This window comes from Sminthopsis crassicaudata, chromosome 5, assembly GCF_048593235.1.
Source record: "Sminthopsis crassicaudata isolate SCR6 chromosome 5, ASM4859323v1, whole genome shotgun sequence".
NCBI classification, from domain to species: domain Eukaryota; kingdom Metazoa; phylum Chordata; class Mammalia; order Dasyuromorphia; family Dasyuridae; genus Sminthopsis; species Sminthopsis crassicaudata.
The window spans coordinates 138,080,715-138,093,258 of NC_133621.1; positions in this window are offsets into that span (position 1 = coordinate 138,080,715).

Sequence of the window (12,544 nt, forward strand, 5' to 3'; positions counted from 1 at the left end):
CCACAAAACAAATAAGAAAGTTAAAGAGGTAAATAGAATATTAGAACAGTTACCTGTGATAGAACTTTGAAGAAAACTGAATGGACACAGAAAGGAGTACACTTTCTTCTCAGCAGTTCATGGAACCTATACAAAAATTAAATGCAGAAAGACAGAAATAGTAAATGCATTATTTTGAGATCACGGTGCAATAAAACCTATATTCAACAAAAAGCTAGGAGGAATGTGTGATCAAAGAAGAACTAGAGATCATTATTGATCACAAAATACAAAATTTTGATTATATCAAATTGAAAACTTTTTTACAAACAAAGCTAATGCAGACATGATTAGAAGGGAAACAACAAATTGAGAAAACATTTTCATAATCAAAGGTTCTTATAAAGGCCTCATTTCCAAAATATATGGAAAATTGACTCTAATCTATAAGAAATCAAGCCATTCTCCAATTGATAAATGGTTAAAGGGTATGAACAGAGAATTTTCCGCTGAAGAAATTGAAACTATTTCTAGCCATATGAAAAAATGCTCCAAGTCATTATTAATAAGAGAAATGCAAATTAAGACAACTCTGGGATAACACTACACACCTGTCAGATTGGATAGGATGACAGGGAAAGATAATGCTGAATGTTGGAGGAGATGTGGGAAAGCTGGGACATTGATACAATGTTGTTGGAATTTTGAATACATCCAGCCATTATGGAGAGTGATTTGGAATGATGCTCAAAAAGTTATCAAACTGTGCATATCCTTTGATCCTGCAGTGTTATTATTGGATCTATGTCCCAAAGAGATCTTAAAGAAGGGAAGGGACCTGTATGTGCAAAAATGATAGCTTTATTTGTAGTTGCTAGAAACTGGAAATTGAGTGGATGGCCATCAATTGGAGAATGGCTAAATAAATTGTGGTATATGAATGTTATGTAATATTATTTTTCGGTAAGAAATAACCAACAGGATGATTGCAGAAAGGCCTGGAGAAACTTACATGAACTGATGCTAAGTGAAATGAGCAGGACCAGGAGATCATTGTATACTTCCACTGCTAATACTATATGATGATCAATTCTGATGGACGTGGCTTTCTTCAACAATGAGATGAACCATATCAGTTCCATTTGTTCAATAATGAATAGAACCAACAACTCCCAGCGAATATACTCTGGGAAATGAGTGTGAACCACTATATAGCATTTCCAATCTCTCTGTTTTTGTCCACTTGCATTTTTTGATTTCCTTCTCATGTTAATTTTACATTATTTCCCAGTTTGATTATTTTTGTGCAGCAAAGTAACTATGGATATGTATACATATATTGTATTCATGTTTAACATATATTGGTCTACTTGCTATGTGGGGATGGGGGTGGAGGGAAGGAGGGGTAAAGTTGGAACAAAAGGTTTTGCAATTGTCAGTGCTGACAAATTACTCATTTTATATCTTGTAAGTAAAAAGCTGTAATAAAAATGAATTATAATAGGCAATAAGAAAATAAAACTATTATGCTTTATGGATTATGTGATGATATACATAAAGAATGTGAGAAATTCATCCAACAAGCTATTGGAAACAATTCATAGGTTTACAAAGTTACTAATAAATAAACTTACATAAATCATTAGCATTTTTATATATTACTAAGCCCATCAGCAAGGTATAGAAAGAGAAAATCCATTTAAAATTACTATAGAAAAAAATTAAATTTTGTGGATTTACCTGCCTCCCCCAGAAAAAGAAGAACTATATGAACACAATTACAAAATACTTTTCATACAAAAAAATTAGAGCCAAACAATTAGGAAAATATCAATTGTTCATAGCTAGGCCAAACTTATATGATAAAAATTACAATTGTGCCTAAATTGGTCTACTTTTTTAGTGCTATGACAATCAAACTTCCAAAACACTATTTTATAAAAGTAGAAAAAATAAAAACAAAATTCATCTGGAAGAACAAAACATTAAGAATGTGAAGGGTTTTAATGAAAGAAATACAAAAGATGGAGGATTAGCAACAACAATTATAAAGCAACAATCATCAGAACTATTTGGTACTGGCAAAGAAATATAGTGATGGATCCATGGAATATATTAGATACAATGGCCCAATAATCAAGGCCTATAGTAATCTAATATTTGATAAACACCAAATTCCAGCTTCTGGAATAAGAATTCATTATTTGACAAAAATTCCTGGGAAAACTGGAAAATATTGTGTCAGAGACTCAGCATAGATTTTTCTCACACCCCCATAGCAAACAAAATAAGATCAAAATGGATACATGACTTGTGCATAAAAAAAGGAAAACATAAACAAATTAGAAGTGCAAGACATTATTCACCTATCATATCTTTGGAGAAGGGAGGAATTTATAACCAAATAATAACTTGAGAACATTATGGAAAGCAAAATAAATAACTTTGATCACATTAAATTAAAAATGTTTTGCATAAACAAACCCAACAAAGACAAAGTTAAAAGAGAAATACAAAGCTGGGGGAAATATCTTTAAAAGTATTTTTGATTAAGTTCTCATTTCTCAAAAGTATCAGGAAATGTGTCAAATTCACAAGGATACAAATCATTCACAAATGATAAATACTCAAAGACTTTGAACAGATAATTTTCAGATGATGAAATTAAAGCCATTTATAGTCATGTGAGAAAATGTTCAAAACCAATGTTGATTAGAGAAATCCAAATTAAAACAACACTGAGGTACCAACTCAAACTTCTCATATTGGATAAGATAACAGGAAAATATAATGATAAATTTTGGAAGTGATGTGCGAAACCTGGGACATTAATACATTGCTGATGGAGTTGTGAAATGATCCAACCATTCTGGAGAGCAATCCAGAATTGTGCTCAAAGGACATAAAACTGTACATAGCCTTTAACCCAGCAATGCCATTACTGGGTCTCTAGCCAAAGGAAATCATAAAGAAAGAAAAAGAACTCATATGTGCAAAAATGTTTGTAGTATCTCTTTTTGTGACAGCACAAAACTGAAAAAATGAGGGATCCATCTATTGAGAAATAGCTGAACAAATTGTAGTACATGAAAAGGTAATGGGATATTATTGTTGTATAAAAATAATCAACAAGATGATTGTAGAAAAGCCTGGAGAGATTTACATGAACTGATGTTTATGAAAACAAGCAAATCCAGGAATACATTGTAACAATAACAGCAAGAGTATGCTGTCATCAGCTATGAAACACTTGGCTCTTTTTGGTGGCTCAATAATCCAAGGCAATTCTAAAAATGTCATCTGCATCCAGAGACTAAATGCAAATTAACATAGGCTATACTTTTTTTTTTCTCTCTCCCATGGTTTTTCCTTTTTGATTTTTCTTTCCTAACATGATTCATAAAGCAATGCATATTAAAAACTATTAAAAAAAAAAGCTTTGTCAATTCTTCATTTATCCTTAGGGATAACATATGATTGAAGCAGATTATATGAAAGGAGATAGTCAGAAGTCCTCTAAAGACCCCATTTATATATTATAATAGATGCAATGTTCCATACAAATAGTGTTCCAACTAGTAAAGAAAGTTCTAAATTAGTATATCATCTTTTTTCAGTGTGCAGCACCACATTTTTAATTATTAAAAATTCTGGTTTTGTTTTTATATTTTTGTTGTTGTTTCTTTTTTTTTTTAAAGAGATATGGGGTTTGCTTTGTGATTTGACTCTTAACTGATCTCAAGAGGTGATTTTTACCTTAGCACTTTTCCTATGATATGGAGCAAAAGGTAGAACTGGTAAGCTGTTAGGCATTCTCTTTATCATATTATAAATTTATGTATTCATCTAGACAAGAAAAGGCCTTACATATTATGTTGTCCATTTCCATGAAAAACAGAGAGATAATAATCATGAATAATAATTACAACAACAATGAAACTGAGAATTTTTTTTTTTTAAGTGTTGTTTGCTCAGGGTACTAAGGCTAGTCTGAGATTACAATTGAGAACTCTCTTGTCTATAGATCTACAACATACTACTCAGTTTCCAAGTAATTTATGGAAGGTCTCAGTGGTAGTAATTGCTGGATCTAAATGTGAACATAAGCTTTTTGACTTGAGCCACTATACATTATATTGCCTTTTTAAAAGGATCTCTAGGTGGTTACTTGAGTATCAGCAATTCTTTTTTTTTTTTTTTTTTTTTTTTTTTTTTTTTTTAAGGTAGGAACAAGGTGTAATTAAAGCAGATTAAATGTAAAAAGGACGTTAGAAATAATTCTCTCCACATTTCCTTTTCATAGACAATTGGAAAAGGAGGTGCTGAAATAATGATTAGAAGTTCAAACCTTTTGAAAAACCAAAGAGTATCAGGCATAAGGGTCCATGCCTATTTTCCCTCCTATTGAAAAAGATGAGGCTAATAGCTAATTTACTTCACGAGTTCTAAGGGACAGTAAGATTAAAGTAAATTAGAGCCACTCTAAAGCTAGCACAAAAGTGGGTGATGTCTCAGAAATGGAAAAAAAAATTACTAGTATTCCTAAGGAGTACTAAACTGACTCTGATTAGAGATATATGATTAGCTTAGAGATTGAACACTGCAAGGTTCTTTACTTCCAGCTTGTGTAAAATAAAGAGAACAGGTTTTTCCTTCTCCCTCTAAAAATGTAATTTAGATGCTTATTATTTCTATAATTAATATTACTTTAACAAAACATGGTGCTCTGTACATAATAGGTACATAATATATAATTATTGAATTGGGTTGGAGGTAAATAACATGCTTTAATTGATGCCATTTCCTTCACCTTTATCCTTTAAGAAATCTATCCCTTTGAGAGAGAGACTGAGTTACAGAGAGAGAGAGAGAGAGAGAGAGAGAGAGAGAGAGAGAGAGACAGAGACAGAGACAAAGACAGATATACACACACAAACACACACATACCCAGAGCAAGAGCAAGAGAAGAGAGAAGAGAAGAGAAGAGAGAGAGAGAGAGAGAGAGAGAGAGAGAGAGAGAGAGAGAGAAGAGAGAGAGAGAGAGATGAAAGCAGAAAAGCAGTGAAATTGATCAAATAATAATCAAGTTTTATGTAATATTCCACATGATTGAACAATTTGCCTTTGAACAGTTCATTTTTAAGGTGGAGTGGGAGGTAACATATAATGTCACAACTTTTCTTTGCTTTTTATAATTTTGCAGTATTCATCTTTGATTGTTCTGTGATTCTTATTCTTTCAATTTACTTTGATGTAGTCACTTTGTTAATTTTCTAGCTGTACTTGTTTCATTTTCCATCATTTCATGACAATAATTTTTTGTTTATTTAAAACACACACAGATATACACATAGAACCTTGGCAACATATATCTATCTGTTTAGCATTTCTAAATTTCTAAATCTCAGTTTGACACTTGTCAGTATTGTTTTCTGAAAGTCTCCCTAAGACATATGATACTGTATATATAAAAAACAGATATTACACAATGCTATGGTTTTGTCATAATTTTGGCAGAACATTCTTGAGAAATAGCATTTCATTAAATCATTCCAAAGTAAAGTGTTTATTTCTTGCAAACTGTGATGGTGAACATTACTAAATAGTTATATTTGGTGTTAATTGCACACAAAATCTCTCCTGCCATCATTTACTCCTTCCCTTATCTCCTTCATCCATTGGAAACCTGACTTCATATTTATGATCAATAGCAAATTGATTGCCTTCTTATGGAGAGAAAAAAAGTAGGAGATAACATAAAAATGAAAAGTTTAAAGAATGGTGGTAAACTTTTTAGATATACTTGGGAAATAGTTAATGAAATAAAATAATAAATTGTCATAAAAATAAATTTCTAGTCATTTCACAATGCTGCCACTAAGGTACATATATTCCTGTTTTATATATATATATTCCTGTTAGATGCTCTCAAAAACACAAACAAGGCAAAGAAGCAAAGAAAATACAAGGTATCATTAGGCCGTGTTCTAAATTGTATACTTCTTAATTGTGGTAATAAAGCACAATAACATTGGTGAATTTTGGACTATATAACAGAGAAAATTGTTGTGAACCTCATAAGCAGATTTAAAATGTGCCATTCATATTCAGTCGAAAGATCTGGAGAAGTGAAGGACAAATGGAGTGAAGGAAATATGCAAGTCTTCTTTGAAAAATGTCTAATAAAAGTTAACATAGAAATGTGGATATTTGAATTTGAATGAGATATATGTCTAAAACTTACCTGTATGATTCTAGTTAAATCACTTAATGTCTCTTGCCCTTATTTTCTTCATATACAAAATGAGGGGAATTGCCTTATTAATTTCTAAGATCTCTGCCAATTTCAAAAACCTGTAGATCATATGACATTACAAAAAATTATTGAACCTCTTTGGCTAACAAGGTAGTTAACTGAAACTTTGATATACAAATGTCTTTTATATTTATTTTGAACATTCATTTACAAAATTTTGAGTTCCATTTTCTCCCTTTTCACCCTGCCTTTCCCATAACCTTACTTATTAAGAAGGCAAGAAATATATCATTCATAGATGTGAAATCATGTAAAACAAATTTCCATATTAACCATGGTGAGAGGTGAGAAGGAAGTAAAATAAGAAAAGTGAAAAAAAAATTCAATCTGCACTAGAGTCTATCACTTCTTTCTTTTTTTTTTATTATTATATATATATATATTATTATAAATATTATCCCTTGTATTCATTTTTCCAAATTACCCCCCCTCCCTCTATTCCCTCCCCCCGACGACAGTCAATACCATACATTTTACATGTATTACAATATAGTCTAGGTACAATACATGTGTGCGAATATCATTTTCTTGTTGCACAATAAACATTAGAATCTGAAGGTACATGCAACCTGGGCAGACAGATATTAGTGCTAACAATTTTCATTCCCCTCCCAGTGTTTCTTCTCTGGGTGTAGCTACCTCTGTCCATCATTGATCAACTGGAAGTGAGTTGGATCTTCTTTATGTTGAAGATTTCCACTTCCATCAGAATACATCCTCATACAGTATTGTTGTTGAAGTGTACAGTGATCTTCTGGTTCTGCTCATTTCACTCAGCATCAGTTGATTTAAGTCTCTCCAGGCCTCTCTATATTCCTCCTGCTGGTCATTTCTTACCGAGCAATAATATTCCATAACCTTCATATACCACAATTTACCCAACCATTCTCCAACTGATGGACATCCATTCATCTTCCAGTTTCTAGCTACAACAAAAAGAGCTGCCACAAACATTTTGGCACATATATGTCTCTTTCCGCTCTTTAGTATTTCTTTGGGATATAATCACAATAACAGCAATGCTGGGTCAAAGGGTATGCACAGTTTGATAACTTTTTGGGCATAATTCCAGATTGCTCTCCAGAATGGCTGGATTCTTTCACAACTCCACCAGCAATGTATTAGTGTCCCAATTTCCCCACATCCCCTCCAACATTTGTCATTATTTGTTCCTGTCATCTTAGCCAATCTGACAGGTGTGTAGTGGTATCTCAGAGTGGTCTTAATTTGCATTTCTCTGATCAGTAGTGATTTGGAACACTCTTTCATGTGAGTGGATATAGTTTCAATTTCTTCCTCTAAGAATTGTCTGTTCATATCCTTTGACCATTTATCAATTGGAGAATGGTTCGGTTTATTATAAATTATGGTCAGTTCTCTATATATTTTGGAAATGAGACCTTTGTCAGAAACTTTGTTTTTAAAAATATTTTCCCAATTTGTTACTTCCCTTCTAATCTTGTTTGCATTAGTATTATTTGTACAGAAACTTTTTAGTTTGATGTAATCAAAATCTTCTATTTTGTGATCAATAATGATCTCTAGTTCTCCTCGGGTCATAAATTCCTTCCTCCTCCACAAGTCTGAGAGGTAGATTATCCTCTGTTCCTCTAATCTATTTATTATCTCCCTCTTTATGCCTAAATCATGGACCCATTTTGATCTTATCTTGGTATATGGTGTTAAGTGTGGATCCATATCTAATTTCTGCCATACTAATTTCCAGTTTTCCCAACAGTTTTTTCCGAATAATGAATTTTTATCCCTAATGTTGGAATCTTTGGGTTTGTCAAAGATTAGATTGCTATAGATGTACCCTTTTTTGTCCTTTGTATCTAATCTGTTCCACTGATCTACCGGTCTATTTCTTAGCCAATACCAAATGGTTTTGGTGACTGCTGCTATATAATATAGCTTTAGATCAGGTACACTTAGACCACCTTCCTCTGACTTTTTTTTCATTATTTCCCTTGCAATTCTTGACCTTTTATTCTTCCATATGAATTTTGTTGTTATTTTTTCTAGGTCATTAAAATAGTTTCTTGGGAGTCTGATTGGTATAGCACTAAATAAATAGATTAGTTTGGGGAGTATTGTCATCTTTATTATATTCGCTCGGCCTATCCAAGAGCACTGAATGTCTTTCCAATTATTTAAATCTGATTTTATTTTTGTGGCAAGTGTTTTGTAATTTTTCTCATATAATTCCTGACTTTTCTTTGGTAGATGGATTCCCAAATATTTTATACTCTCAACATTTGTTTGGAATGGAATTTCTCTTTGTATCTCTTGCTGTTGCATTTTGTTAGTGATATATAAAAATGCCGAGGATTTATGTGGATTTATTTTGTATCCTGCCACTTTGTTGAAATTTTGAATTATTTCTAGTAGCTTTTTAGCAGAGTCTTTGGGGTTCTCTAAGTATACCATCATGTCATCTGCAAAGAGTGATAGTTTGATTTCCTCATTTCCTACTCTAATTCCTTGAATCTCTTTCTCGGCTCTTATTGCCGAGGCTAGCGTTTCTAGTACTATATTGAATAGTAATGGTGATAGTGGGCAACCTTGTTTCACTCCCGATCTTACTGGGAAAGGTTGCAGTTTATTTCTATTGCATATTATGCTTACTGACGGTCTTAAATATATACTCCTGATTATTCTAAGGAATAATCCATTTATTCCTATACTCTCAAGAGTTTTTAGTAGGAATGGATGTTGGATTTTGTCAAATGCTTTTTCTGCATCTATTGAGATGATCATATGGTTCTTATTAATTTGATTATTAATATGGTCAATTATATTAATAGTTTTCCTAATATTAAACCAGCCCTGCATTCCTGGAATAAATCCTACTTGATCATAGTGTATTATCTTGGAGATGATTTTCTGAAGTCTTTTTGCTAATATCTTATTTAAGATTTTAGCATCAATATTCATTAAGGAGATTGGTCTATAATTTTCTTTCTCAGTTTTCGATCTACCAGGTTTAGGTATCAGTACCATGTCTGTGTCATAAAAGGAGTTTGGTAGGACTCCTTCATCCCCTATTTTTTCAAATAATTTATATAACATTGGGGCTAATTGTTCTTTAAATGTTTGGTAGAATTCACATGTGAATCCATCTGGCCCTGGGGATTTTTTCCTGGGGAGTTGATTAATAGCTTGTTCTATTTCTTTTTCTGAAATGGGACTATTTAAGCAATTTATCTCCTCCTCTGTTAATCTAGGGAGCCTATATTTTTGGAGAAAGTCATCCATTTCACTTAAGTTATCAAATTTATTGGCATAAAGTTGGGCAAAGTAACTCCTTATTATTTCTCTAATTTCCTCTTCATTGGTGGAAAGATCCCCCTTTTCATTTGTAAGACTATCAATTTTATTTTCCTCTTTCTTTTTTTTGATCAAATTTACCAAAGGTTTATCTATTTTATTGGCTTTTTCATAAAACCAACTCTTGGTTTTATTTATTAATTCAATAGTTTTTTTACTTTCAATTTTATTGATTTCTCCTTTTAATTTTTGTATTTCGAGTTTAATTTTTGGTTGGGGGTTTATAATTTGGTCTTTTTCTAGCCTTTTAAGTTGTAAGCCCAATTCGTTAATCTTCTCTTTCTCAATTTTCTTCAAATAAGCCTCTAAAGATATAAAATTTCCCCTTATTACTGCTTTAGCTGCATCCCAAAGATTTTGATATGATGTCTCATCATTATCATTATCTTGGGTGAAATTGTTAATTGTTTCTATAATTTGCTCTTTCACCCAGTCATTCTTTAAGATGAGATTATTCAGTTTCCAATTACTTTTTGGTCTATTTACCCCTAACTTTTTACTGAATGTAGCTTTTATTGCATTGTGATCTGAGAAGAAGGCATTTATTATTTCTGCCTTCCTACATTTAATTTTGAGATCTTTATGTCCTAATAAATGGTCAATTTTTGTATAGGATCCATGAACTGCTGAGAAGAAAGTATATTCCTTCCTATTGCCATTCAGTTTTCTCCAAAGGTCTATCATACCTAGTTTTTCTAATGTTCTATTTACTTTTTTAATTTTTAATTTCTTTCTTGTTTGATTTGTGGTTTGATTTGTCTAAATCTGAGAGTGCAAGGTTGAGATATCCCACTATTATAGTTTTACTGTCTATTTCTTCTTGCAGTTCTCTTAACTTTTCCTTTAGAAAGTTAGATGCTATACCACTTGGTGCATATATGTTTAGTATTGATATGGCTTCATTATTTATGCTACCTTTCAGCAGGATATATTTTCCTTCCTTATCTTTTTTAACGAGATCTACTTCTGCTTTTGCTTGATCTGAGATAAGGATAGCTACCCCTGCTTTTTTGGCTTTACCTGAAGCATAATAGGCTCTGTTCCAACCTTTTACCTTTACTCTGTATGTATCTCCCTGCTTTAAGTGTGTTTCCTGTAGGAAACATATTGTAGGGTTCTGCTTTTTGATCCAATCTGCTATCCGTCTCCGTTTGATGGGATCGTTCATCCCATTTACATTTACAGTTAAAATTACTAATTCTGTATTTCCTGCCATCATATTATCCCCAGATTATACTTTTTTCCCTGATCCCCCTCCCCGATATTTAATTTACAGACCCCCCTTGTGACGCGCAACCCTCCCTCTTTTTTTTTTTTTTTTAGGATCCCTCCCCCCTCCCTCCAAGTCCCTTCACTTATTTTCCTTTTCCTTTCCCCTTTTCCTCTCCCCCCTTTTAATGAGGTGAGCGAGAATTCTCTGAAAAACAAATATGACAATTATTTACTCTTTGAGCCTCTTCTGATGAGAGTAAGATTCACACAATTATTCTCCCCCTCACTAAGTTCCCTCAGATATGGTGTATTTTCTATGTCTCTTCCTGGGATGTAGTTTCCCTCTTTTTATCACTCCTTCCCCTTTTTCTGAATCGACCTCCTTCCCTTTACTAACACCCCCCTTTTTTTTCTTTTATATCAGTAAAATCAAATTATCCTTGAGTATTTTTTATATACCCACAACAGAGTTACAGTTCTCAAGGGTTCTGTGTACCTTTTTCTGTTTCTCTTCAGTCTTCTGGATGTAGATCAATTTTTTTGTTTAAGTCTGGTTTTTTTCTTAGAAACATATAGAATTCCTCTGTTTCATTGAATGACCATCTTCTTCCATGGAAAAAGATGCTAAACTTAGCTGGGTAGTTCATTCTTGGTTGCAGTCCTTGATCTTTTGCCTTTCGGAATATCAGGTTCCAGGCCCTTCTATCTTTTAATGTGGAGGCAGCCAGATCTTGGGTGACCCTTATTGTGGCACCTTGGTATTTAAATTGTTTTTTTCTAGCTGCTTGCAGGATTTTCTCCTTTGTGTGGTAATTCTGCAGCTTAGCCACAATATTCCGTGGTGTTCTTTTTTTAGGGTCTATTTCAGAAGGAGTTCGATGAATTCTTTCCACATCTACTTTCCCTTCTGTTTCTATTATCTCTGGACAGTTCTCTTTGATAATTTCCTTTAAAATAGAATCTAGGCTCTTTTTTTGGTCATAGTTTTCTGGAAGTCCAATAATCCGCAGATTATCTCTCCTAGATCTATTTTCCAGGTCTATAGATTTTCCCAGTAAGTATTTGACGTTGTTCTCCAGCTTCTCATTTTTTTTGTTTTGTTTGACTGATTCTTGGGTTCTCTGTGAATCATTCATTTCTATTTGTTCCATCCTGACTTTTAAGGAGTTATTTTCTTCTTTCACAGTTTTTAGTTCTTTTTGTAAATGCCCAATTTCGTTTTTAAATGAATTATTTTGCTCTATTGAATTTTTTTCCATTTCCCTAATTTTTTTTTTGAGAATTATTTTCTTTTTCCAATTCAGAAATTCTATTTTCTTGAGACTTTTTTATCTTTTCCAATTCAGAAATCCTACTTTCCTGTGTTTTTTTAACCTTTTCTAATTCATCAATTTTGTTTCCCTGCATCTCCTGTGAATTCTTTATTTTTTCCAACTCCAATTTCAGGACATTGTTATTCTCTATCATAACTTCCCTTTCCTTGCCCCATTTTTCTTCGATCTCCCTCAATTTTTTAAGAGCTTCTTCTAGGAGAGAGTTATGTGATGGGGGGCAGGAATCGTTCCCCTTTAGGTTGTTGTCTGCTGATTCTCTGCTGTCAACTTCCTCGGGGTTGGTTACCGGCTCTTTCTCTGTATAGAAGGAATCTATAGTTTTTCTAGCTTTTTTGCTCATACTTAAAAAAATCTTTTGGGGTCTGTCCCTGGG